Consider the following 26,857-nt stretch of genomic DNA (forward strand, 5'->3'; position numbering starts at 1 on the left):
ATTCCTTTGTGGCTTAAACTCTAAATAAAGGAATTTATCTTATGACAAATAATGTGTCTTCATATATCTATATTGATCCCAGTCTTTCCCAGTGGAACTTGATGTTTTGTAGTTCTGAGAACCATTGAATACAGACACTGATTCCTTATCCCATGGAAGCTCAGACCAGAGGATTTTTCACAATAAATTTGTGAACTTTGGACTGTCATCTTAACTCTCATTAATCAGAATACAAGTCCTTATTCAGACTTGACAAAATTTACTAAAAATAGTAACTGTATACAAATGACCACAAAAATTATATTAAAACATATTTAAAACTTTACCCAATTTTACTTTTAGGTAAAATCTAAAACTGTAATGCAGTTTCTAGACAATGCTGATATTAGCCAGAATTGCTACCGTCTCAGTGCTGGCTTGTGGCTTACAGTGCAAGAAATGAGTTGCTGGTCTTATTCCAGTTTTAGTGGACTAATTTTCACACTCTAGAAATCACCTGGTTAGACCATGGCTGGAATTCTTGGCAAAGAGCCAAGATGTCTGAATCAGCAGAGACTGAACAGTCTCATCATTAGAGATGACTACAGTGGATCAAAGCTGTGGAAGATGAATGGCAAAATGTGAGGAAACTTGGCGTAATGCCCTTTCTGAACCTGTTTCCTCGACAAGTGCATTTTAGTTTCCAGTGCGGTCAATTGGCAACTTATGTACACTAAATTCACTTTAATAACAAAAATATCCCAGTCTTCCCTTAATGTGTGTTACAACTGTTCTTTTTCTTGGAGTACTATAATCATGGTTTAATTAAATAGCTGAGCTAAAAACAAGAGGCCACATCCTGAGCCACACCAGAGTTGTGTGTTCTTTATAGCATGAGGTAGCAGGTGGAGAGGAAGTTGTGTGCGCATGTGGAGGTCACCTTAAATGAACTTGACAGACTCTCAGTCATGGTCCATTCTGGTACTAGACTTGTCCCTTTGTGCAATTTAGAGCAACCCCATAGTTTCTCTAAGTTTATATTCAATGTTTGAGCATTAAATGAGAGAAAGTCAAGAATGCAACATTCAGGCTTTATTCCTTCGTCCAAATATACTGTCCCATCTCATACAGCACTTCATGAAGGTAGAGTTCTCTAAGTTCCCAGACACTACCCTATACATAAGCATACTATCAAACTGTAATGCCCCGTATTGGGAATCTATCTGTCATAACATTCTTTTTGTCACATTTGAGATAGCAAAATTAAACAAGAATATTGTAATCTGTTTACATATTTAACATATAATTACCCTCCCTTAAATATATGTCCATATATATATATATATATATATGATTTAACACAATTTAGCACCAACTTGTTTTTTAAATACTAACTCTTAACTTGCTTGGCAGCTAAGGCAATTTCCTCTGGGCTTGGGAGGGTCATTCTTTCATATCTTGTATTGTTCAAAGCCTTGTGCGTACCTTGCAGTTTGATGTTGGAATGAATGAGAGTCTTTCTGTCTTTCTTGTGAGAACTGGAGACTGCCTACCACTTGTATCTCTGGCTGGTGTGGTGGAGTTTAAAGAGCTTGTTCCAATATCTATCAGTCTCTTGTCAGCCTATGTTTTTTCCATGTCCTGCTGAGGAAATCTCAGCAGAGAGCATACTTCACTGTCCTCCACATCCATGTTTATGTCTTGTGTTCACAGTGGGCAAATATGTGGACATTCCTTGCTGTGTTACATGAACTATGATCTATCTGTTCAACACATGTAGCTTGCTTCCAAGTACATGATTTGTCCCAAGGAAATAATTTCATCCTGACAGGGTCTCCTGGTTATAGTTCTGGAAGGTGTATAGCTTGTCAGTCACAGTAGACATTGGGTGTGTTTGTCTTCTTTTTTTCTCTTTTACGTCTTGTAGCAATGCAAAGGCTATAGGCACCAAGGGACAGATTTGTCTGGACATCAAGCATTGTCCCAGGCTGCTATTAAAGCTTACTGAGGGAGTGTGTGTCCTTTCATGAATGACTTGCCATTGTTTTTTTACTTTTTGTGGCCTTTGTTAGTAGAGTCTTAGCAATTTTAACTGCTGATTTGGCTTTACCATTTGACTGGCTGTGGTATAGTGGTGATGTGACTGGGTGAAGTGACTGATTATCATTCCTGGGTAAATTGCACAAACTTACTGCATGTAAATTGAGGGGGGCGGGTCTGTTGTCTGAAACTACACAGTTTGGGATACCATGCCTGCTGAATTGCCTTTTCTATGATGGTCACTGCAGTAGTGTGACAGTTTGTTTAGTTCCCAGAAATCTAAAAAGTAGTCTACAATAATGAGGTAATTTGTGTGGCTCCCAAGTCTCTTGGGAACACTGTGTATTTTCACTGTCCCTTTTTGCTGCTTGTCTTGCATTTCCTCACGTGTATCACAGTTGCTCACCAGGTCTTGGTTATCCTTGGTCATGTTTGGCTAGTGCATGGTGTCTCTGGCTTTTTGGAGATGTGCTTGTACTCCAAAATGGCTCTGATCTATTCCTAAGGTAGTCTGGGTATTATGATTTGATTGCCTTTTTATATATGATGCTGTCTTAAAGGCTCATCTCATCTCAATAGTTACAGTATTCTTGATAGGCAGGTTCTCTGTTGGAGTTTGGCCATCCTGACAGAATAATGCACATGAGCATTTGTAATTCTTTGTTTTGTACAGATTCTTTCTAGTCCCTGCCTTGAAACACACATAACTGGCTTGATTAATGCTTTCTCTCAGGTTAAGGATCTCGTATTCTTGTTCAGTTGCACTATTTTCATGCTTTAAAGCTGGTCTAGGTAAGCATTGTAGTTTCAGCAGCATGTGCTAAAAGCATTTTGGGGCCAATAGCAGTGGCTTTTAAAAAATGTTCTCTAGTAGTTTATGGTCATTTTCTGCTCAAACGGTTTCCTGTTCTTGAACATACTGGTCAGACTTTTCCTATGTGAACACTATTGTAAGGCATTCTTTTTCTATTTGGGCTTACCTTTGGTTGGTGGTGACTGTGATGCAAGAGCTACTGACTCTCCTTTTTGGAAGAAAGAAAAGGAGTACTTGTGGTACAAGTCCTCCTTTTCTTTTTGCGGATACAGACTAACGTGGTTGCTACTCTGAAACTTTTTGGAAGAGTGATCCCCAGGCCTCACTGGACCACATTATGTGGTTGCCTCTTCAGTCACATCATAATATTTCAGAATGAGATAGTTAGTTGGTCACCAGCTCCTTGATACATGTGATGGTTGTATCAGGTTGAGGTATCCATATCCATTCCTCTAAGTCCAGTATTTCCACAGGGGTTAGCACACATCTGAGAGACTTGGGAGAAATTTTGTTAGTACACAAATTCTTCTAGTCTCTCAGCTGATTTAATATTGTTAGGTTTGGGCATCTTCTGTATTTCTTTTGCCTTTTCAGAGTTAGGTTGTAGCCTTTGGTCTGTCAGTCATAATCTCCGTTTGTTTTTATTCATTTTAGATTTACTTCCTTGGCTCTTTCTAGCTCACAGATGAGGTTGTGGTCATGATCTGCCACAGTTTCCACCACACTGTCTCCATGTCAATGTATTAGAATGTCATCAGCTATGATACTGATCCCTGGAAATCCCGTTCTAATATCTTGCTGGTGGCGTTGATATTCTTCAACTGCAGGTTTGATCCCAAGTGGCATTCTCAACCATTGTGGTGTCCAAAATATGGTGAGGTACTTGCAAGTAGCACTTGCTTTCTTTGGCATCGAGAACTGAGAATATTTTTGCTTTTACCTAATCAGGTAACATTTCTTCAATTGTAGGCACTTGGTAGTAAGATCTTTTTAGTGCTTTGTTTAGAGTGTTTGGATCGATGCAAATGTGCCGATTGCCCTGCTTCTCAATGGCTACCATTGCTGCTTATCCAATTTATGGGCTCTGTGACTTTAACAATAATGCCTTCCTTTTCCATTTGCTTTATTGCTGTCATTGGTTTTTCTTTTAATCATAGAGTTATAGTAATGTAGAGCTGGAAGAGACCTTGAGAGATCAAGTCCAACCCCCTGCGCTGAGGCAGGACTAAGTAAACTTAGACCATCTCTGAGGGGTGTTTATCCAACTGTTCCTAAAAACCTGCAATGACGGGGGTTGCACAACCTCCCTTGGAAGCCTGTTCCAGAACATAACTACCCTTATAGTTAGAAAGTTTTTCCTAATATCTAATCTAAATCTCCCTGGCTGCAGATGAAGCCCATTATTTCTTGTCCTACCTTCAGTGGACATGGAAAACAATTGATCACTATCCGCTTTTTTGATAAATTGTATAGTCAATTGCTTGACTACACTTTAGTTATGAAATATATTTAAAAGACCAAAGAACCAATATCTGTCAAGTTTATTACTGAAAGTCAGTAATAGTATAGTAAAGGAAGAAAGGCTCAGTATGATACCAGTTTCCGGAAAGCTGTCCCATGCAGTTTTATTGACCCTGAGAGGCCCCACTAGATACTCCCTCCCAGTTTGACAGCAAACCATGGATAACTTTTCTTTGAGTGCCGTCTTTCAATCAGTCGTGCACCCGCTTTATAGTAACTTCCTATAGGCCACATTTCCCTAGTTTGCTTATGAGAATGTCATGTGCGACTGCGTCAAAAGCTTTGTTAAAATCAAGCTCTATTGCATCTACTGCTTCCTACCTATCTACTAGACCATTAATCCTGTCAAAGAAGGAAAATAACTTGGTTTGGCCTGATTTGTTCTTGACATATCCATGCTGACTTTTTCTTATAACCCTATTATCCTCTAGGTGCTTACAAACTGATTTTTAATAATTTTTTCAAGAATCTTTCCAGGTATTGAAATTAGGCTGACTGGTTTATAATCCCCTGGGTTCTCTATGTCCTTTTTATTGAATAATGGATACTCTGTGAGGCAGATGCCATATGCCTGAATTGTTTCTTTTTCCAGGTGTAATGTGCCTAGAAGACATCCAGTCCTTCAAAAACATTTCAGTAATCTTTTATCAGCTTTGCTGGAGGGATATCACAATGCATTGTCTGCACTAGATATGAGTTTTGTTTTGCATCTGTGTCTAGTGTATGAATGGTGTGTCCCAGGTTTAGTGCCACTAGGTTCATGCACTCACTTGTTTTAACTGAAAGCAGTGGCTTCTTTGTTTGTGTGAATTACCTGAAATTTAAATTTGTATACTTTTCCTTGGTTTTCTGCTTGTAACTTGCATTGCCCTCCTGGTATTGTCCCATTGTATAATTTTAATTTTTATTTGCTGGGTTGCAATTGGTTGCTTTCTCCTCCTGCATAATGCTGGTCAACTCTTCATAGCCTAACATATTGACTGATGCCCCACTGTCTGTTTTGCATTCCTTTGCCTGTTTGTTTGTGTTTCTTTGTATCAGGTGCTAGTCTGAGCTTTACAAGCCATTCAGATGTGCTGTTTTGTACTAAATTAATGCCATATACATGCAAAATCTCATCCTCTGAGTCATTGTTTGCTTCCTCAATGTAGTGCAAGCTTTGACATATAGATTTCTCTTGCCATAGTTATTGCATATGACCCCATATGGGGGACATTTTCTGTTAACATGTTTTTCTCCACAGATCTTCCTATACATTATGTCCGCAGCTTTATATTTGTGCATTTGCTTTTGCACAAATTTTGGTGTATTTCCTTGTATTTTCATGTTTTACCTGTGCTACTTGGTGGATTCTGTGTCTTCTGCACTCATGCAATGTATTTGGCTGTGAGTTTTCTCACTAGTTTTGCACGTCTTTAGCTCTTGGTAGAATTAATGGGAGCTCTCTGACCATTCTCATTTGAGCTCCTGCAACTTTTGTCCCTATTACTAATTTGCTAGTTAATCTTTTAAGAATTGATAGTTATGCGAGTTGTCCATTTTAGTTTGGCAGTATACTGATCTATTGTTTCCTCAGATTCTTGTGTTGGGGACACTGGGGCATGGCCACTTAGTAACTCGAGGGGATGGAAGACCACGAGTGTTGATGAAGCCCCCTCGCACTAGGCCCCGGTGTCCTTGGCCCCCCCTCCTGCCTGGAGGCACTCGCAGCAGCTCTGCGTACTAGGCCCAAGTGTCCTTGGCCCCCCCGCCTGGAGGCGCACACAGCAGTTATGCTGAGAATCTGCAACAATATGTTGCAGAGTCAGACTGCCTGAAACTAAGCAAGGCCACCCAGGGCAGATATGTAAGAACAATGCTGAATAAAGCAGCTTTATGTATAGTTTAACAAATGATACAGAGAATCAGGGAACTAGCTGGGAACTGGATTGGCTGGCTATATGGATACTTGGGGCAGCTTGCTATTGGATGAGTATGCTGGGAAAAAGGATGTATAAAAGCCTGTGTAACTTCCTGCTCTGGGTGCAGGATTTGAGATTTTATTCTCCCTGTACCTTTTTGCAGCTGCAAATAAACTTTTCTGTTTCTCCACCCCGTTGTGATTATTGGGTGTAGCACACCGAGTAACGAACCAACTCAAGCTGTTGTTCAGCCTCTCGGCACTGGGTGCCGGCAACACTTGGTTGCACTTGTTAAAAAGATCCCTTTTGTATTTGAAGTTTTTATTTTTGTGGGTTAAAAATGCTTTTGGGGAGCACTTCTAGGATTTTACACGAGTCCTCCTGTTATGCTGCCAGCATATCCAGATGCTGTTGGAGCCTGTGGCAGCCTTAGCCAATATAGCTAATAGTGTGGCTGCTCTTATTTTGTTTTCCTTTTTATCTAGCCCTGTTGCAATTTCATAATTTGTACACTGCAATCTAAAAATATCCTTTTGCTAAACACATCCCCTTTCATATCCATCTGCTCGGGGACAGGAATCTGGTATGCTGACATAATTACTACTTTCTCATTGGTGTCCATTTTTGTCTGATTTTATTTTGTTTTTGCTACATTCCTAGTTTCTGATTTCATGTATTTGCAGGAGCTACCTCGTTTCTGACATCATATTCAGTGTCCAAGCATAAAAAGAGAGAGAGCTAAGTCAGTATATATGGAGAATGCACTCAGATTGTATTCATTCCTCCATATATACTGTCCTTTCTCATCCAACAGTTCCTGAAAGTAGAGTTCTCTAAGTTCCTAGACATTGCCCCGTACATAAGCATACTATCATACTAGAATGCTCCCTGTAGGGAAACTATCTGTTGTAACAACCCAACTGCCCCAGCCACATAAAGCTGTGCCTGAGGCTGCAGATTGCTTGAGCTTCATTTTTCTCTGAAGACAGCACCTTTCTTCTAGCCATTCCCTATACACTGGGGTTTGGGAGGGTATTTAACCTGGAGTCACTGTGCTGTCTCTATGCCACCCAGGATTCCCCCTACTGATGGAGCCTGGATAAGTCAGGTTTCCAGTTGGGTTGCCCCACTAGAGTCTCTCAAACAGCCATACCACAGGGGAGGAATAATACCACAGGGGAGGAATAATACCACAGGGGAGGAATAATACCACAGGGGAGGAATAATACCACAGGGGAGGAATAAGGCCTAGAAGATTTTCTTATCATGTTGAGGTAAAAGACTTTTCCAGATTCACTTCCCGTTGGGCCCTGTAGAGCTGGATGTAATCAGCAGTGAGGAAATCATAGTATGGCTTTCTTAAATATTTTGCATGTGTTCCTAGCTTTTTGTTTTCTTTTACATTTCTGGAAAAAAACAAGAAGGATAAAGCCCAGATCTACAGACTAAGGCCCAGATACTCACTGGGAGTTAGGTGCTGTGATGGGGTGTACACATTTCACACTGGAGTACAAGGGACTAAGGCACAGATCTGGGCCCAGGCAGCCACACCCAGCCACACCTGCACAGCCTGCACAAGCTGGAGGTAGGGCTTTAAAAGGGGCGGGGGGGAGGGGGGAGAACAGTTCAGAAGCAGGTAGTGGAAGGAAGCAGACAGCTGCTCTGCGGGGAGAGTACTGCCCAGGAGCTCAGTGCCTGGGAACCGACAACACAGATCATGCAAACCCACAAGGGAGAAGCAGGGGAGAGTGTGTTTATTGGAGTGGCTTACTCTAGGAAGCTGAAGGAGATCAGGGTAGGAAGTGGTCCTGGTGGGGGGGCAGACCCAAGGTGTTGGGTGTAGCTGCCACCATTGGGCCCTGGACTGGGCCCTGGACCGGACCCCCGTGGAGAGGATGGGCCCAAGCTCCCTACTCACTCCAAGAGGGCAATACAACAAGACCTCTCCCCTTTGGGGAGAGGCCTGCTGGAAAAGACAGTGATTATTCAATGACCCCACCTTCAAAGCCTCTGTGCAAAAGGGGAGGACTGGAAACCACTGGGGTGCGGGTGCTGAGGGATAAAACTGTGCTTCAATGGGGAGACCTCCTGCTAACCACTACCTCACCACTAGGCAGCACTGTTGGTGGCTGTGCAACTTCTGCTGGTGCCTATATACCTTTTGTGGATCTGGACCTGAATGTGCCTCAAAGTATGTAAATTATATAAGTATACCTACTTAAAAATCCAGTTCCCCCACCCCCCAGAATTGCATGAGAAACTGTAAATATGGGATACTGCAAAGGCTGGCTGTAATGAGATAATTCTATGTAAAACAAGTTATGAAACTGATATTTGAGAAACAGTCCCACATATCCCTCCTTGAAAGGATTAATACTAGGATGTGTAAACTCTGCAGGACAGGGAAGTGCGTGGCAAAACAAGGATGGATGGAAAGAAAGCAGTTTCCTTAGCAGACTACTTAGAAAAAACAGGAATAGGGTAGAGGTGATGCATTTAATTAGTGTGTAAACTCTGCAGGACAGGGAAGTGCGTGGCAAAACAAGGATGGATGGAAAGAAAGCAGTTTCCTTAGCAGACTACTTAGAAAAAACAGGAATAGGGTAGAGGTGATGCATTTAATTAGCAGAAGAGGATTTTTTGGAAATGTCAAAAGTAGAACATTAATGAAAGGCTAGTAAATGTTTATGCACACAAGGGAAATCTAAGAATGCTTGATTACCGATTTATTTAAAGCAGCCTGAAACTAGCTGAAGTAATAAGAAACAAGGAGTAGTAATGATATGTATGAATAGCTATACATTTAGGATGTGGAACCAGCAACATCAGAGGCTGTCAAGACTAGGCTGTCAAATGAACTCAGACTCACAAGTTAAATGAAATATAGACAGGTTCATATATGTCCATAATAATCTGATTTGAAGCTTTCATTAAAGTAGGATATAGGAATGACCTTATTGGATCAGCAAATTTCCCCAAAATAGATTGAGAAGAAAGAACCAGAAGGAAAGGTACAATCTGTGTTTATCAGTGAGGTGGCCGCAGCATAGCTGGACCTCAGGTTGAGTTGGCTGTTCCATTTACAACCTGGATTTTCAAGGTTTATTATGTAAGACATTTCAAGCTGTAGCAGGCTGAAATCTGGCAGGCAACTTGTAAACTGGCAACAAATTCTTAATGTAGATTAGAACCTGTTGGTGTTTTGAAATGAAGTATGAAAAGTAACTACTGATTATGCACAGCAGATATTTTCCTGAAATATTTTTGTAAAATTAATAATTCACCATTCTCTTGAATGCAATTTATCCTTGACATAATAAACTCATGTAAAGTCTTTGAGGACCATGCAGTCATTATATATGTTACTGAGAAATATTCAAATAACCACTACTGACTAGGTGTCTCCAGTAATATCTCTCTCTCTCTCTCTCTCTCTCTCTATCTCTCGCAACAGAAATGTTTCACAAATACAAACAGCCAAGTCAGAATAAATTAGAGAAAGGGAGGCCAATGTTCTACTTTTGACACACAGAACTTTGGATCAAATCCTACTCAGGAAAAAATCCTAATGAGAGAGTTGATAGGGGGTTCGTTCCTGATTAAACATTGTGGGATTGGGAGCTGGATAATGATAATAAAAGGGGATTGAAGGATTCAGGCTAGAATTTTCAAAGCTGACTGAGAAGATACATACATCAGAAATCGTGCACCTAGGTGTGTTTGTACTGTAAGAAAATGTGTCCTGAAAAATGTCATTGGGTAGTTATGTGCTTAAAGTCTCGGAGCTCTGAGTCAAGAATGAGAACCCAGAGGACTTGTCAGTGTATGGAGAACTGTGGTTTTTTTTTCAGAATAAGAGCCAGACTGTGTAATGCCCCTGCACAGCTGTGGGGCATGGAGACATGAACAAGAAGTCCCACAGCTTTGCACAGCCAGCAAGGGGCACCACAATAGCAGTTGTTGCACGCCCTGTATTCTGGGAAACACAGGAACTGCTCGCTTCTGCTATCCCCTCATCATCATTGTAGCTTGTCACTCCAAAGACGCAGCTAAGACCTGGGGTTGTCACTTAACTCCTCCCCCTCCCTGGTATTCCTTGCCAAGGAACTGTTTGAGATAAGTGCCAGAGTTGACACAAGAACAAATGGATATAAACTGGCCATCAATAAGTTTAGGCTTGGAATTAGAAGAAGGTTTCTAATCATCAGAGGAATGAAGTTCTGGAACAACCTTCCAAGGGGAGTAGTGGGGGCAAAACCAGTACTGTACCGACCCCCTTTCCCCCCAACAAAAAATGTTCAGTGACTAGAGCCCTGTGCGGATACAAATTTATACCCTTGGATGTGGATTTCCGCAGATAGAAATCTGTATCCATTGAACTGCAGGGCTCTCCTGGGAACTGAAGTGGTGAAAGGAGCAGAACATGGGGCTACCACTCCCAGCTTACCACGCCGGCAGCTCCTCTGGGGTCGCTGTCCCGCCCCCAGCCCCACCCCATCTCGTGCGTCTCCTGTCTAGGGTCTGTACAGCCCCGCTGGAGGACAGGGCTGGGGGCCGATACAGCCTCACCAGAGAAACTGCTGGCACGGGGCACTGGCTCCTGGGAGCAACAGCTTCATGTTCTTCTCCTTTCATTGCTTCAGTTCCCAGGAGAGGCCTGCAGTTCAGCGGATACTGTTTTCTACCTGCGGATATCTGCATCTGTGGGTATAAATTTGTATCTGCACAGGGCTCTAAGATTCATTCTTAAAAACAGGTACAGCAAATGGTATGGTACCATTTCCGTACAGCATACCAGCAATAAATGTCTTAATGGTACTGCGTACCTGACTGTACTGGCTTACTTGCACCACTGAGTATGATGAGAATTTTCCCCTGGCTCAGATTGGTAGAGCTGGGTGGGTTTTTCCCTCTTCCTCTGCAGCATGGGGCATAGGTCACTCGCAGGTTTAAACTAGTGTAAATGGTGGATTCTCTGGAACTTGAAGTCTTTAAATCATGATTTGAGGACTTCAGTAACATAGCCAGAGATTATGGATCTATTACAGGAGTGGGTGGGTGAGGTTTTTGGCCTGCTATGTGCAGGAGTTCAGACTAGATGATCATAATGGTTCCTTCTGGCCTTAAAGTCTATGAGTCTATGCTTTCTGAGCATGACTGTCTGACCTGAACAAACTAAAGAGAGTTTGCTGTAGGGGCAGAGAGAAAGAGCAAACCTCAAAGCTGAGCAGGAGCAGGGGAGGGTCTTGGGAGAGACCCTGAAAGGACTGGTCAACGCCCAAAGGGCTCTGAATGATGAGGATGCTGGAGGAAGGGTTGGTGTGTGCAGGTTTTGGTTTTGCATGGATTTGCAAGTCTCTATGCGTTCTCTATGAATAAAGTGTGTGTGTTTAAGAAATTATTTTGCAAAGCCTCTGGGTTCCTTGCTGTAACTGTCACATGTTCCTGAAGGGATAAACTGTAAACCAGAGAACTGACAAGGATGGGGCAGTGGGAAATGGTGTGCTTAAGCTACTCGGAAGACTTTGGGGGTGGGGAGAAGTTCAATACTGGTCTTGGGGCAGTTCGACTTCTGAGAAGGGGGTGCCAGACAGGAAGTCTTCACCCTGGGACTGAGCCTGAGAGGCCAGAGACAGCACCTGGGGATAGTGCTCAGACTCGGTAGGCATAGAAGCATGCAGCATCCTGTGTTTGCATCCAAATGCAGCAGCCTGGTGAGTGTCCAGCAGGAGGAGCTCCTCCCCAGGCCTAGGAGAGCTTGTTAGCCACAGCGGATTACTGAGAAGCACTTTGGAAAGATTGCTTGATTAAGGCTAGTCCTCCTCCAACTGAAATTCATGAGTTTTCTTATTGACTTCATTGGGAGTGGGACTGGGGCTTTAATAAGCACATGTGCAGCTAAGCCATGTAAATATTGACCTAGAGCTGTAGGTGGAAAGAAAGAATGTGGATGGGAAGGTGCTAGAGGATTGATAAAGATTAATTATGATAATTATATGACCAAATTACATGTTCTTCGAATGGGTCAAAAGGCAATGCTGTCTGTGCTTGTTGACAACATTACATTAAACTGAGTACATAGTATACTGTGAATTATACTTCGACCCCATAGTAACCTGAAGGGAAATGAGATTAACTGAGAGATGTAAACCTTTAGTTTTTGTTTCATAAACTCATCTCAGTTTAATAAAGATTTTAGACAGTAATACATAAATAAAAAATAGAGAAATTCCCATTTCCCTCCCTTGCTCAAAGCAGTGAAAATGATGAGACGGGGGATGGTTTTCCTTCCAGCTGTGGAACAACAGCCATAATAGCCAGGCAATTAATTGGAAATGCAAAGAAGGTCCATGGAGCTGTTGCTTACAGATAAGGAAAATTAGGAGCAGGGTGTTTCAACAACCATTCAGATATGAAAAAGAACCATGTTCTGTGCTCCATGAGCATTTGCTTGTATCTCAGCACACTGATGATTTATTGCAAAGAGCTGTCAGTGAACCATGAAACCCATTCCTCTCATACACAATGGTAATGAAGATTTTAATCTTCCCTTGGTCATCTGTTCTCTTTTGTTTTTATTTTTGCATCTGCAGGAGCGGGATTCAACTAAAGCTCATCTTGACTTAAGTACATGGTAAGTTATTTTTGGTTAATGTAACTGTTTTTAATTTAATTTAGATTTAATTTAATTTGTTATGTCTGTATGTGATGTTATGGGACATGGATTATTCTGAAGCAGCAATATATGAGAATTACTTGAGGAAGAGCAGAAGGTAACAGGTTGGCATTTGACTGTACTGTATGTATTGCGTGTTGACAGGTAAATCTTCACTAGCATCACGATCACATGGGATTCTTGCTCTGACTGTTCATTTGAAATAACTCTAGTTGTCACTAATTACTGATTAGTTGGCACTTTCATTTTGGATAATGACAAAGCATTGTGCTTTGAAGATAACGGAGTGGGTTAAACTAATTGTTGTGCCCAGAACCTGAGGAGTTTGTATATACTTCAGAGGTGGCGCATTTGGGTTGTGTCAAGTACCCGGTAGGCTCACCATTGCACATTGGCCAACTTAGAGTGGCACTGATGGTGCTCTTTGAAAAAGGCAAGCGTCTCTTTCTGCTTGTTGGAAGTAGGGCTTCCTATAGAACAAAATGGTTTAGAAGAATAGCCATATTGCCAAGTTACAATCAGCGGAAATACTCAAGATGGATCTGCTGGTGCAAGAACTTTTTCTGAGGGCCCTAAGCTTTGGAGCCTACTACCCTCTTCAGCCCATAGTAGCCTGAGTTTAAACTTCAGGGCACGTTAGAAGATTTATGTATTTGCTCAAGCTTTTGAGGAGAGTGTGATTTGATGGGAGCCAATTTTTGTGGGAGAGGGGAGTCTTGTTGGGGCTCTGTGTTGTTGGGGTTGTGGTGTATTAGCTGCAGGGTTTATTTGCATTTTATCATCTGTTCTTACATTTTATGTCAAAAGTGCCTACAATGTGGGGGATGTGTGTGCTTTTTTTTGTATATTAGAAAATGAAAGAAATAATAAAGAAGGGGGTTGAGAAAACCTGAGAATTTGGTTCTGTGTCAGATGTGGTCGGGGGATGCTTGTGTTCTGAAGCCTAGGGCTCTTCACCACTTAAAAAAAAAGTCAAGTTTTCAATGGTCATAGTGCAAGAAATTTTAGTTATTGTTATGGACAAATTCTAAGAAGTTATGGACATTGTTAGTATCCTCAGTAAGGAGATGGATATAGCAAAAGAGAGTGAGTCATAGTTGACAGAGTTGCTGCAGAACTTTAGCCTATGAAGTACTTTCACAGGATTTTTTTTCACCATAATAACTGCCAGTATTATCACTGTATGGAAGCCTCACACAAACACCAAAGCAGATATATTGCAGGTTTAAATGAGAGAAAGCTTGTGCTCTCTTCACAAGCTCACAAAAGTAAACCTTTCTTTAAAAATGTCTTATTTGTCTTGACAAGAAACAGAGCTCTCGGGCATGAGTTTAAGCAGCTCTTACATTAGGGCCCCTGACTGCCCCTTGCTGCCCCATCCAACCCCCCTCTCTTTCCTGACTGTTCCCCTGGACCCCCTGCCCCATCCAACCTCCCCTCTCCTTCCTGACTTCTCCCCCGGGACCCCTGCCCTATCCACGCCCCCTACTCCTTGTCCCCTGACTGCTCCCCGCCGCCCCATCCAACCCCTCCTCTCCTTCCTGACTGCCCCCCCAGGACCCCTGCTCCCATTCAACCCCCCTGTTCCCCGCCCTCTGACTGCACCGACCCCTATCCACAGCCCTGGCCCCTGACCACCCCCTGAACTCCCTTGCCCTCTATCCAACCCCCCCGCTCCCTGCCCCCTTACCGCACTGCCTGGAGCACCGGTGGCTGGCGGCCAGGACAGGCAGCCGTACCACGCAGCACAGAGCACCGGGTCAGGCCGCAGCTCTGCAGCCCCGCTGCCCAGAGCATTGCCCTGGTGGCACAGTGAGCTGCGGCTGCGGGGGAGGGGGAACAGCAGGGGAGGGGCCAGGAGCTCAGGGGCTGGGCAGGAAGGTCCCGTGGGTTTGCCCGCTTCTGCTCTAGGGTACATTTTCACTCACACAGAGTGGGACCCTCTTCCCCTTCCATCTCCCAAATAGTGTAGTCCAGATCATGAGCTGCACTTGAAGCCGCCTTTACACACTCCCTGTTCCACCCTCCCCGTCCAGGGGTCATCCTGATATCAGACCAGTCCCTGGCATAAGTTAGAGTATGCTGCTCTAATTTACACTTACTGTCCCACATCCCTTTCTCCTGGCCACATCCCTTGTGATAATAGCTAGAATCCCACCAGTCATAGACTTTACCATATTGGGTGCTTGGCTCAGTCAAAGCAGAGGCCAAGATCTGGCGTTCTATTTCTATCACATTTTCTGCATTTGTCACTAGAGCAGAGAGCTGATTAAGCACAAAATTGTTATGCCCATTATAAGCAGGGAGCAATATGAAAGTACCAGACAGAGGAAGGAAACAAAACCCTCATAGCTGTTTGCTGACCATTGTTGCTAAGTAACCCCTTTGGTATCCACATGTTTAGCATGTTTGTGTCATCGTTTCATTGTCATGTCAGGAGGAAAGATTCTGCTGTCACAACAGACAAAAATTAATTTTAGAAAAAGATTAAAATGTAGTTTGTTGGATTTTCTAAATCTTTCTTATGGGAAGTTTGAATTCTTTCTTCTGACCATTTTCTTCATCAGTGGAGCTACAGTAAGCCAGCTAGGTGCCAGTAGAAGTCATTGATATAGAAAATGTAGGGCTGTTAATTCCCTCCCTTTCCTCCACTACCGCACCACACAATGTGCAGATGTGGCAGTAAATGCCTTATGTGATATATGCCATCATGTGCCAGCAATGCCCCTCTGCCATGTACATTGGCCAAACTGGACAATCTCTATACACAAAAATAAATGGACACAAATCAGATATCAAGAATTATAACATTCAAAAACTAGTTGGAGAACACTTCAAACTCCCTGGTCACTCAAATTCAGACCTAAAAGTCGCAATTCTCCAACAAAGAAAACTTCAAAAACAGACTCCAACGAGAAACTGCAGAATTGGAATTAATTTGCAAACTGGACACCATTAAATTAGGCTTGAATAAGGACTGAGAGTGGATGGGTCATTGCACAAAGTAAAAACTATTTCCCCATGCTAATTTTCCGCCTATTGTTACTCACACCTTCTTGTCAACTGTTTGAAATGGGCCATCCTGATTATCACTACAAACATTTTTTTCTCCTGCTGATAATAGCCCATCTTACTTAATTAGTCTCATTACAGTTGGTATGGCAACACCCATTTTTTTCATGTTCTGTGTGTATATATCTTCCTACCTTATTTTCTACTGCATGCATCCGATGAAGTGGGTTTTAGCCCATGAAAGCTTATGCTCAAATAAATTTGTTAGTCTCTAAGGTGCCACAAGAACGCCTCATTCATTTATCTAACCAAGTAAGGGTTTTTCTGCATTTTTATTCTCCCTCTAAGCCACAGCAAAACTGCTCATTTTCACAGTAAAAGTATTTTTGCACAGAAGCTGCTGCTAGTGAGAAAGTAAATCTACTTTTACCTTGGAAATGATTATCTGTATATTACCTCAGTGTAATACCTCAGATATTGTTATTACAATTAGCATTACTTTATTTTTCAGAGCAGATATAAGAAAAAAAAAACCCTAGTATTCCTGCCATGTTAGGGTTGTGAAGTCACCTACTGAAATTCCAGATTAAGGTTTCTGAAGCAACATGAATTTAGCCACGGATGTATGTTATAGTACTGGTGCCAATGTCCTCCAAGCACTGTGCCTGCTCTTGTGCCCTGCCTGGGTATACAAGAGATTTATAGTTACCTGCTGGAAGGAGCAGCTACTTTCTAACCCATGCTCTTCCACCTGGTGACCAATAGGGAGATGGGACTACCTGAAGGGACTGTGCACTACCTCAACAGGAGCTCCTGGAGGCATTCTTCCCAAACACAGCAGCTGCAGGGATGCAGGGAGAACATGGTCACCACACTAATCCTTTGACAAGGTGCAGCCTGCACTTCCCTCATGCAGGCCAGCTTTGCTGCCTGTGCAGAAGGTGGGCTTATGAGAGCATCTTTTCTGAGGAGTCTAGCAGAAGCAGCGGTGCTAGTTAGGTAGGAGGAGATTTTCAAAGGGATAAATGGAAGTGAGTTGCCCAATGGGAGCTGAGTGCCAAACTGCCCTTTGTGCCTCTGAAAATCTCTCTGTCGTCCTGACACTTCCTGAAATGCAGTTCTGCCAGGCATAGTAAATATGCTGCCCATGACATTGACCCCCCAACACACAGATTGCAACATGTTTTACACTTTCTCACAGAACCCAGGTACTGGAATAGATATATTCCAGATCATTCTGTGAATAACCCCTTCCCGCACTCCAATATACTACACAGAATGTGCATCTCTTCTCTATGTACATATTTATAATAAGTAAAAGTAGTACTGAAACTGAGTAGCTGGGACTGCCAGTCAACTTCCTGTTGCCTAGACTAGTAAATGCATCTTTAACATAAGATTGTTCAAAAGATGTACTGGTGTAATTTATTCTCAGAGTGTTCTGGACAAACATTTGTTTCTAGAAGCTATGTTGATTAGATTCTTTCTAACTACAGTACCTGTATAGATAATTTCCTTTTTCCATGGTACTTGCATTTTTTCAGTCCCAATACATTTCAAAAATATTCACAGCCTCTTGCTACTTCTACTGTGTATGCAGCTGAGCCTGAAGCCCATGGTTCTAACCATTAAACCAAATTGCACCAGTTTCTATTATCACCAAGACATCTTGCACAGAATGTCATGTAAACAGCTGACAATAAAATGAACAGGTACAAATGATGAAAGGAGGAAAATAAATGGCTTTCCTTTAACTGCAGACTCTACTGTATGTGCATCAAGACAAGGCCATGAGCATATTTTGACTGTAAATTAAGGTTCTTTCCATCCCATGTAGCTTGATTGGATTTTCTGGAGTCTACATTGTGTTTTGAATTACAGATTTAGAATATTTCATATATCTCAGCTCTGCATGCTGCATTAGAACAACAGAAGATCAGATGACAAAACTTAGTTTCCTTTCATGAAGGGAATTAAAAAGATGAGACTAACATTAAAAAAAACCCCACCAAGCTCCTCAGAGAACCTGAAAACATTGTGTTGTATTTGAACCACTGAAAACCATAGATATGAAATCCTTGCCAGGGGACGCATATTTTGCGAGCATTTACTTCAGAAATTAAATGCTAAAAGAAGAAATAAACAATACATAAGCCACTCAAACTAAATTATAAAACGAGGATGAACTGTACAGATCATTTCACACATGATAAAGCTGGATAGTAAGGGGGACGATAGAAAAAATTCTGCTAAGTATTGCTAGCTGAAATGTCAAAAATGTCATCTTAGCTTTTCTGAAGTCTTCTAAAAAGTATTATACTTGCCAACTTTGTCATCTTATTTTGCTGTCATGGCATTTATCTGCTTTCTGACTTAAGTTAAGAAGCTTGTATTTCTGTCCTTTCTGGTACTCATAGATTGAGGACCACTGGAAAAGTAGCAGGGTCTCCTGGGGCTAGAAGACATGGATGTCTCATGAATGTCCCATTCATTTCAGTGGGTGATACCATGAGATGTTTTTCCAGATACCAAATATCTTCACTTCAGATCAGTGCTCAGTAATATATATATAAATAACTTGCACTGTTTATGACAGGATGAGTAGTAGCACAACATAAAGACATAGTACTTGTTCTGTTCACCATCTGCTTCCATAAATTGCCCTTTCTGTAATACACATTGTTTCATTTCGTAAGGTGTGAATGAGCATCCACATTTTTGGGTGATTGATGGCATAAAAACATTTTGAGGTTCACCCAAGATTTCTCAGTTTTTAGACCCAAGCAGCTGAAAGAGAAAAGAGTGGTCTGGAGAATATGCGTTTTATTTAGTCAAAGAAGCAATTTCTGCACTTTTAGTCATGAGCAATGTTCACTATCTTTGTCCAGCTACAGAAAATTCCTAAAAACTATAGCAAAAAATAAGAACCTCATCCAGTCTTTTCTCTAATGTAGATGTGGAGCTATTCACTAATAGGTTTGGTCCAGATTCGCAAAGCTATTTAGGTGCCTAATTCACTTGGGTTTTTGTCCAGGGATCAGCAACATGTCTGTACACAGACACAAGTGTCCGTGGTAAAAATGTTGAGGTCCATTGTAAGTTTTCAAAAAATTGAATGACTGAATGACATAACCCCCCACAATGTCCATTAGTAAGTATGGCAATTTTGTCAAGTATCCATTGCACAACATGGTGGTGCCAACCCCTGCTTTTGTCTCTACATAGTGTGCAAAAGGAGCTTCCAGGACTGCTGGTAGATGGCTGCTGATCCTGATTATTATGATACGAAAGATAACCTCCTCTACTGGCTGCAGAACTAGTGTTAGACATGTGGAAGTTAGCCCTTCCCTAGGAGTGAAGACTATGACTCCATCTAGCTCAGTCAAATTGTTTGGACACTGGGTTTAAAGAAATGGCATGGGAATTCTAAAGTTCCATTGTAGCCTTGTGTTCTTGCTTGCCTACCTGAATTTTAATATTGGAGAAGCCATGGTTTTGCTGCTTAACAGTTTTGTTTTGGAGAAGAACAAACTAGAATGCAGCCTAAAAATTCCACTGTCACCTTAAATAGGGAGCATGACCCCAACCACTGTCCCCAGCAAAATAGCAATTGTAGAGTGGGCAAGACAAAATCAATTTTGGGTGTGTTTTGTTTTAATTCATGTCATATGGACTAGACTGAGGGAATTTCTCACCCATGTGCAAGCCAGGGGTAACTAAACCCATAACTTTTGAGCATTGTGAAGCCCCCGGAGATACGGACAGATTGAAATTAGAAAGCAGAGAGCTCATTTATGAGCTTTGCTGACCTGAACAGTTGCAGAGCTCCCTGCTGCACAGCTTTTCAGAATATATGGAAGGCTGACCTTTCCTCTGGATAAGCCAGCCCAGTGTGGAGCAAAAATCCATGACCTTCCAGGGCTTAAGCAGCTCAGAACATCCAACGTGTGCTGATCTAGCTGACTAAGCATACTGTGATAAAAATGCCAAACCACTACTGGAAAACCAACTGAGACGGCCAGTCGCTTGCTGCTGGCCAGCCTAGTGATCTGTAGGAAAATCATTAAAGCTAGAGTACTTTGAAGATGTAGCTTAATATATCCTCAGAGTTTGCTCTTATTCATCTACTTCTCAGGAAGTCAAGGTTTACTAGGCTTCTTTTCCAGTTTCACTAAAAGAACAAGTTAATACGTATCACCATGTCAATGACCTTGCTGAGCAATATGACGACATGAAAAAATGTAATCATTTCATGACACAATGTTATGATAACATCTCATCTGTCCAAGATTATTTTTCAAGAAAAACACGTCAGCCTCAGTCAGTAACAGCATAAAGATTCCACAAAATGCATAACAGGTGGCAACCTTCAAATGGTCTTTTTCTAATCTCTGTTATTATCAATTTCTTCTGTCACAAAAGCGTCTCCTTCAGTGTGTGTCATTTAAAATTTCATCATTCATTTAGTTGATTATATGTTCAAAGGACGAAAAAGGTGCATGGTCGTCTTATAGCTGCATCTATTTGCACTTTCTCTTAAACAAGGGAAAGTCCTATGAAATTGAAAGGGAATAAATTTACAACTGATAAAAGGAAATGCTTTAAAGTAATGTTTAATTTGTATGTGGAATGCACTGCCATAACACATCAGTGAGACCAACAGTTAAGCAGGAGTTATAAAAGGATTAAACAGTTATATGGGTAATGAAAAAACATGCACAGTTAATTATGATAGATAGGATAAAAAGAGTAAGAGATATATAAATTCATATGTTTCAGTCCCTAAACCAGCCACTAATGGACAGGAAGAGGGAGAAATTTATCTTATGGGCATGTTGTTCCAAAATGATCCTTTAAGGGGATTTTTGCACCTTCCTCTCAAATGTCTGACTGGCCACTTTTGGAAATGATACTGGATTAGATGGCACTGGCCTGATCAGGTGTTGCAATTCCTGCATTTCTAACTTTAAACTGTTTATTTGCATTAAGACAAAACATGAAGATTTATAGTTAGCCTATAGATTAAGGGTATTTGTGTCCTAATATGTTGATTACATTGTATAGAATCTAGATTGTGTTTACAATGATTAACTCGGGGCTTGTCTGTATTTTAAAGCTAATACATATTAAGGTAGGGCATGAATTTAAAGTGTGGTAGTTCTTCCTGAATAATCTCCATTTGTGGACACTCTCACTCTGGAATAAAAGTACCTTGTTTTGGTTTAATGGAGTTGTTCTGGTAGGATGCCACATGTGGACAAGCCTTTAGTGTGGTAAAGAAGATTGGTGTGTTAGAGCTGTAGAATATGAGTGACAAAACCTTGTATGTTCTTTCATGGAGGGAATGAAAAAGATGAGTCTACCAAAAAATGCAGAAAGTTCTGCATAGGAATGTTCACAAGCTGTCATAACATTCCTCATGGAGTTTGTGGATCATTGACAAGCATAGACAGAAAATTTTGCTCGTAGGATGCATATTTATGTTGGCATTTTTTAGAACTAAAAGGATCAGCTCAGACGCTCTGCTCACCACCCTTAACATTTTCTGTTTTAATATGTATTAGCTTTAAAAGTATTCAGATTTACAAATAACCGTGGAAACCAACCGACTAAATGTATGACAAGTGCATGATTAATATGAATAGTTTGGCTATGGAACCCTGTTTTCAGAAATGGCTGATTAGATGGTGTGTGTGTGAATCCCACGTTTGCAAGTGGAAATGGGTGCTTAAGTAGGCAGTTAACTATTTTGTGTGCTTAAGTGCGTGTGTGCACACTAAATTGTGGCCCTGCACTGACAGCTCAGGAAGCTGCTTTGAAAAATGGGCCTCTGGCTATTCTCACATCCCTTCATAATGCCATTAACTGCTTGTACAATGGGCACCTGGGTGTGCTGCCAGTGCAGTAGATACCTACTCATCTCTCTCTATCCACACATCTCCCCACCAAAACATCAACATGTTCTGCACTCTCTTATTTTACAAGCCTTTTAGGGGTGGGCTAAATGAACTTCTGCCCCTCCTGCAATTTTTTGGGGTGACTAGCTTGCTTCTTGTCCACCTGAATTCACTGGGCCCAAAAAATAGGCCTATATGGCGTGGATATATTTTTTGTTGTTGTTGTTTCCTGCTCATTCAAGAAGAATCTGAACTCGTTGTCTCCTTCCTCAAACTGAGCTGGTAGGGATAAGTTGTGGAGGATGTATACACTACGGCAAGAACTGGGATCTAGAAAATGTCACTTTAAAAAGCTCTAAACTGCAGCTCTGAGTAACAGAAGCATGCTGTTTTCATAGAATAAGTGTGCTTCCTATTTTGGTAATGCTGCATTGTCCACTGAGAGAGCCCTTAGTGTGATGTCCATCCATTCACTGTGCCTAGTACTGAAAGAAAATGAAACTCCTGCACTATCCACATGTGGATGCTCTGTGCAGGGGGAAGGAGATGTGTTGGGTGGTCCTCCTCCAGTAGCACGCAGAAAGACCTGAAATCTGTGTGAGACAGAGACTATCTGATACCCCGGCATATCAGGTGATCTCATGAAAGTACCCAGTGGCTAGAATACCTTGTATTGCTATCTACAAGCAATGTGAGATTAAAATTGAGCAGCAGCGCCCCTCTGTGTCTGGTTGAAATTTTCATGGCTCTGGAAGAAAGCTGCCTCCTGCCCAAGCAGGGCTCATGCTCCTTGAGTGGGCAGTTCCTCCAGGTTGGGGAACTGAGATGTGACCCCTTCACTGGTGTGTACCCCCACAAGAAGGAAGGGGGTCCCAGAGCTCCTCCCTTCCCTCCATGTGTTGTATCTCCTGGAGGCAGAAGTCACCTTGATTCTTCCTTGTCCTGGAATCCTGGAGCTGGGAACCCAAAAGAATCCATGGGATGGTTTTGTTCCCATGATTCTTCCAGCATGCCCATGGGTTTTCTTGTTCCAGGCATGGCTGTATAGCAACTGCTCCCTTGCAGCTGACCAGAGAATAAGAGGCTTTGGAATAGGCAATGGGGGCAGGGGAGGAGAGGTGGGTGACACACAGCAGCCAGTCAGTTGGCCCCATCCCTCTTTGCAGAGGCCTAGCAGAGAACAAAAAGGGGGAGATAAAGGGGGCACATGCTCTTCTTTCCCCCTGTCCCTCACAGTGCATTTTGGTCTTCTTTCATTCCTTGTGTCCAGTCAAAGGTCCTCCCCTGCTAACGGGGGTGAGAGGATATTTTCATAGCTGAGTTCCAGAACTAGCTCTGCTTTGCCAACTCTGGGAGCAGGAGTCTGGGCTGCAGCCATACCAATGGACTGCAGGCTACATAATTAAAAACACCAAAACAGAAACATATGCACACGTCAGAAAAAAAAAAAAAAAAAGATTCCCAAGTTTTAGAGGTCCAGGATACTTGACTAGAGAGATCACTGTTATCGCCCACTATGGAAATTTCTATAATGCTGTTTGTTAGAAGAAAGATTCATTGTAGCATCAGACCTCACGTAGCCAAAAAGAATCCTCTAGATGGATTTATAAAGAAATAGATCTTTGTGTGTGTCTTAATTTTTACTGTGCGGGGTGTACCTGTGGCTCTCTCTGTATAATTACACACAAAAATTAAGTTAAAAGTATGTTATTTAGGTTGCAAAGTCAAGCACTTGGAAAATTACAAAATGTCAGATTTACAGTTGTACATGAAACCTTGATTTTGTCCCCGTATGCATCCAATTAGTGAACTCAGTGAGGCAGGGCTCCTGTGGAAAAACCAGTATGTAGTCATGGAATTAAAAACTATGTTATAATGCATTTTGAACAAAGGGGCAAATTAAGGTTCCAAGCACTCTGATTGGCTGGAACAATCCTGTTTCATTTTAATATGTTATCCTGTGAGAGTTTTGTACAAGTTAAATATTGTCTTAATGTCAATTTTAATGTTAGGATGGATTTGATTATATGCATACTTTTTTATTTTACTGACATGTACCAATAGTCATATCTTACTTGAAATTGACTTTGATTAGATAGAGAATGAAGGCTTTCCAGCTCTCTGGAAGACATGGAAATCAAAACCAGCAGTGGTCAGCTGGTTATGTTAGAAAAAAAAGACTTTTGAGGTAGATAATGAAGAACATCCTGAGAGAAAATATTATTTGCTAAGATAGGCATCTAGAAAGAGAGGAGACTTCTTCTAAAAATAAACTAATATATAACTAAAAAAGTAATCCAAATTCTGAAAGCAGGTTAGGCTCCTAAATTCGTATTTAGGCACCTAAATAGACATGGCCTGATCTCTAGAGGCGCTGAGCACCACAGCTCCAATAACTTTATATTAAGATGCTTAAGTGTAGATTTAGAAGCCTAACTAGGCTCCCAGCTTTGAAATTTTTCACCTTAGTGCCTAATTAAGAAAGATATTTCCATCTCTACGAGGTTTGGGGTTTTTGGGGGTATAGGGGTGTCCTTTGTTTAAAGTTTATCTGAAAACAAATTTACTGAAGGAAAGGCCAAGCCACTGAGGAACCAAATTAGTCTTTTTGTTCAAGATATTTTCTAGTGATTTTTTTTTACATAAAGGTCTTAGCATGCTGTTAAATAATGTATAGAAGTGTGGTTTTAACTTATTTTATTTAACAGTATCCACCTGAAACAAAACAGTAGTAAGAGTTTTTTATGTGATCTTCTATTACATAGTAGATGGTGGAGGGAAATACTATGCTACCTGGCCTCAGACTACAGAAAGAAAATGTGATTTGTTGTAATGGGCATGTATGCCACAGTAATAGGTAGATTGCCTGCTAGTGGCAGGTCTGGTTTGGTTATTAAACCTGAATATAAAAATATACATGCATGAAAGTGTTTAAAAAGCACAAGGAAGGCTACCATTGTAATTCTGCTAATTATCTCTTCATAGTGATGCAGCATAAACAGCATATTGTATCACAAGAGAAGTTATAAGCATGTGAATTGTATTTTGTCCAGTACCTTCTTTAGGATAGTTTGCCTACTAAAGTTACTTACCTATGGAGATTAATTAAACCTTGTTCACTACATACCTGTATGATTTTTGTGTTTCTTTTCAATAACTGAAAATAGACAGCATGCAAGGATAAGGTAAAGATCAGCAAGATGTCTGCCTCTTAGATAAGAACTGAAAATCCCAATTAAATCTGGTAATAGATCAATCCAAAGAGCATGTAAGAAAAGCATTTATTCTATGTAGTTATCCATTATAACCAAAGTACAAAATCTGTCTTCAGCTGGGTAAGAGCTATAGTAGCAGATACATTTCTAATCCGTTTCTATCTTGTGTTAGCGGATATTGTTCTGCTGACAAATAGATTACTTACAGACATCTTGATAACATTGCTTTTACCTAAATAAGCTTTTTTCTATTAAAAATTAAATGCTGCCAATCTGTCTTGAGCTTTAAAAAATAGTGTAATCAGTTTTGTTTATTACTAGTGATAAATTCAGTATAGTAGCTCATTGATAATATAAAAGTACAAATACTGTGGCAGAAATACAAAAAGAAACATGAAAATGTTCAGGAGATGACCCTGACATTTCAGAGAAATCTAGTTACTTTTGGATTGTAGCTATTCAGACAGAATAACCCTAAGCTATCCTTCCTTGATTACATTTTTAACTCTCATGGTATGCCTGCGCTGCATAGTAAACCTGGATCTGTGGGATCCACACCTGCCGATGTGTTCTTTCTAAGCTCATCCTTGAGCATCCTCATTGCATTGCTATGCGAGCCTCATACCCATGCTGACATGTCCATATTGACTAGACACATCTGAGTCAGATGTTACTGGTTCTGGGGATGTATCCCAGGATTCTTAGTGTCCTTGCTAGCTGGTAGCTGCTCTAGGACTTGGTTCATGGCGTGTTGTGGGAGAACTTGCCTGTCCATCCTGTGGCACTTGATGGGAAGTTGTCTTAGCTCACCAACACATCCAGCTGAGCCATTTTTGAGTTTTTGCACTCCCTTCAACTGGAGTCAGCAACATGGATCTAGCACTGGTGAAAGAATTTGTGCTCGTGGTTTCACTCCTGTTTCAGGAATCAGGCAGAGTATCTTTGACATGCAGGTGGACATTTCAGTGGTGGTCTTTGTCCTAATGAAAGCACCTCTTGGAGGGAGGTACAGACATGACAGCTATGACCCAGCTAATGCTGATCATGCCTGTTGCCATAACTGCAGATTCCCCATATATGAACAAGCACTTCTGGACTAAATGTGGGATTGACCGAAAGCGCTCGGCACTTTCCAAACACTTAAGAAGGATGGTCCCTGCTCCAAGGCACTAGCAATCTAAGGACAAGCCAGGCAGAGATCAGGGGAAGGAGAATAATATTAGGCAATTTATACACAGGTCTGCTTGATTCACTACAAGCAGCCTGGCAGAAGTGGGGCCTTGTGGATGAACTCAGGAAGCTTGTACGGTGCTTAGGGGGCAGCATGGAATAAGATATAGAGGTGACTGTGTGAGAATTGGACAAAAGGGTGGGCAAGGCTGGGAGCAGTGGAAGCTGGGGGTAAAATGAAACTTGACCAAGGAGGATAATGAGCGAGGGTCAGAGTGACTTGGAGTTTTGAAGGTAGTAATAAGGAGCTTAAATTGTATATGATAGTGGATGGGAAACCAATGGAAGAATTCAAAGAGGGGAACTGCAATCAAACTGACAAGCCAGCAAGGTGAGTTTAGCAATAGCCTTTTGTATGGGCTGAGGAGGGTCAATGTATGTGTGGTTGGGAGAATGTTGTAGTAATCTAGGCAGGATAAAACCAGGGCCTGAATTAGAGATTTGGATGTCGATGGAGAGAAAAGGACTGATCTTGAAGATGCTAAGAAGGAAGAAGTAGCAGGTTTTAGATATAGATGTTTCATTAGTGACCCAGTGAAAGTGGGTTTCAGAAGAGTGGAAATCTCGAAGCC

The 26,857-nt window shown here is 41.5% G+C and overlaps 1 long non-coding RNA gene across 1 annotated transcript in view; it reads left to right on the forward strand.

The window, feature by feature from the left end:
• Nucleotides 1-26,857, forward strand: part of LOC125637154 (uncharacterized) — a 113,384-nt gene that overhangs the window by 41,981 nt on the left and 44,546 nt on the right. The window contains exon 2 of the long non-coding RNA XR_007356844.2: nucleotides 12,849-12,889. This is a non-coding gene — a long non-coding RNA (uncharacterized LOC125637154). The remainder of the gene's footprint in view (nucleotides 1-12,848; nucleotides 12,890-26,857) is intronic.

The sequence above is a fragment of the Caretta caretta genome, chromosome 5 (assembly GCF_965140235.1).
Source record: "Caretta caretta isolate rCarCar2 chromosome 5, rCarCar1.hap1, whole genome shotgun sequence".
Lineage (NCBI taxonomy): Eukaryota > Metazoa > Chordata > Testudines > Cheloniidae > Caretta > Caretta caretta.